Source organism: Asparagus officinalis, chromosome 10 (genome assembly GCF_001876935.1).
Source record: "Asparagus officinalis chromosome 10, Aspof.V1, whole genome shotgun sequence".
NCBI classification, from domain to species: Eukaryota; Viridiplantae; Streptophyta; class Magnoliopsida; order Asparagales; family Asparagaceae; genus Asparagus; species Asparagus officinalis.
The window spans coordinates 49648925-49650691 of NC_033803.1; positions in this window are offsets into that span (position 1 = coordinate 49648925).

Sequence of the window (1767 nt, forward strand, 5' to 3'; positions counted from 1 at the left end):
TCTTTTCATACATAGATCGGGATTAATATTTAATTATCTACAATTTGAGACATATGGTATATACATGAGGGTTTCCTTGTTTGGATTATTTCGCTCGACGTACTACGTCTCTTGTTATAGATTTTTAAGTATTAATTCTATCTATTTGTATGACATGGTGACTTGGATGATTATTCTGATCGCTAGCTGCATGATTTCGTTACCGATTGATTTACGGATTCTTATGATTATCATGTTTTGGTAGTGGATTGCATGTTGATTTTGTTGGATTACCAGTTGCATGTTCTTTTGTTGTTTCTGTTATCGTATCGTTTTTCACATTGGATTTCCGTTCATTCTATTTTCTTTTGTGGGGTCTTGCCGTGCGCCATGCACCTGACGTACACCTGTTTTCTCTGGTATACGTCAGACTTAGAGGAAGAACAGGTTCAGCTGGGAGATCGCTAGGAGCCAGAGGATTCTTAGCAGAGTACTTAGAAGACCGAGCTGAAGAAGCCGAAGCGTAGTTATTCCCTCTAGTTGTTCGATGATCCTAGTTTACTTTTGTAGCATTTCTTTCCGCCTGATCATTGTATTTTATATTCTCCAGTATCTCATTCAGATAGTTTGTATAAGGGTATGTTGGACCCGTATCATTATGTCTTGGATGATATTCATTTGTGATATGATATGTATTCTTTTATTCTGAGTTTGTCTATTATATTCTTGCTGATTGTGATCGGGGACCTGTGACTTCGCGTTTTATTTATTTCCAGACGCTTAGCGTATTGGATTGAGAAGAAAAGAAAAAGAAAAAAAATGGTAGTGTATATTTCTTCTCAATCTAATACGTCGCGGGCTTGTTCATGTCCCGATTCCCGGGTATTTTGGGAAGCGGGGCGTGTATATTTCTTCTCAATCTAATACGTCGCGGGCTTGTTCACGTCCCGATTCCCGGGTATTTTGGGAAGCGGGGCGTGACAGTCCTCTTGGTCCTACAAATGACCTCTTACCTTTTCCTTTGTCCCATGGCTGTCCTGATTTAGCATTTTCATCTTTGCCCTTCATGAACATAGTTATCTCCGTCTCCTGAGATATGGCAGCATTCGCCACCTCCCGCACTGACTGAATCCTTCGGGATACCAGATATCGACATAAACCCGAGTGGAGCCCCATCAAAAACATATGAGCATGCCTCTCCTCAGTGTGCCACATGCCTGTAAATCTAAGTAATGTCATAAACTTACTCTCAAAATCCGTCATGGACATATCCCCCTACTCTAACTAGGCTAGCTCCAACTCCTTCCCGGCTTTCACTGCAGCTGACACATATTGCTCGTCGAAGAAGTAAACAAAAGTCTCCCACGAAACCGTCATCCTCTACTCTGAAGTGAAATGAAGTCGATACCATCCTCCGACATCGCCCTTGAGGCTGAAAGCTGCTAGCCTCTGCTTCTGCACAGTGTTCACATTAAGCATATCCAAGATGTTACTCACATCTTCCTTCCACTTGTGTGTAGCAATAGAATCTGACGAGCCATGAAACTCCGGTGCCTTCAACTTCTGGTATCTCTCTATGGGACGAAGCCAAGCCTCCTGCTCAGCAGCTCTATCATTAACTGGTGGTGGTGGTGTATCTATCGGTATCTCCATTGGTGTCTCCTCCCGAATGAGTGTCTCCTGCCAACCCTAATTTGCCAACTGCTCCTCAATCGCTGCCAATCGCGCTGCCAAAGGTGCTATGAGATCCACTAAATACTGCGGAGCCTGCTACGGCTCAGGCACTGC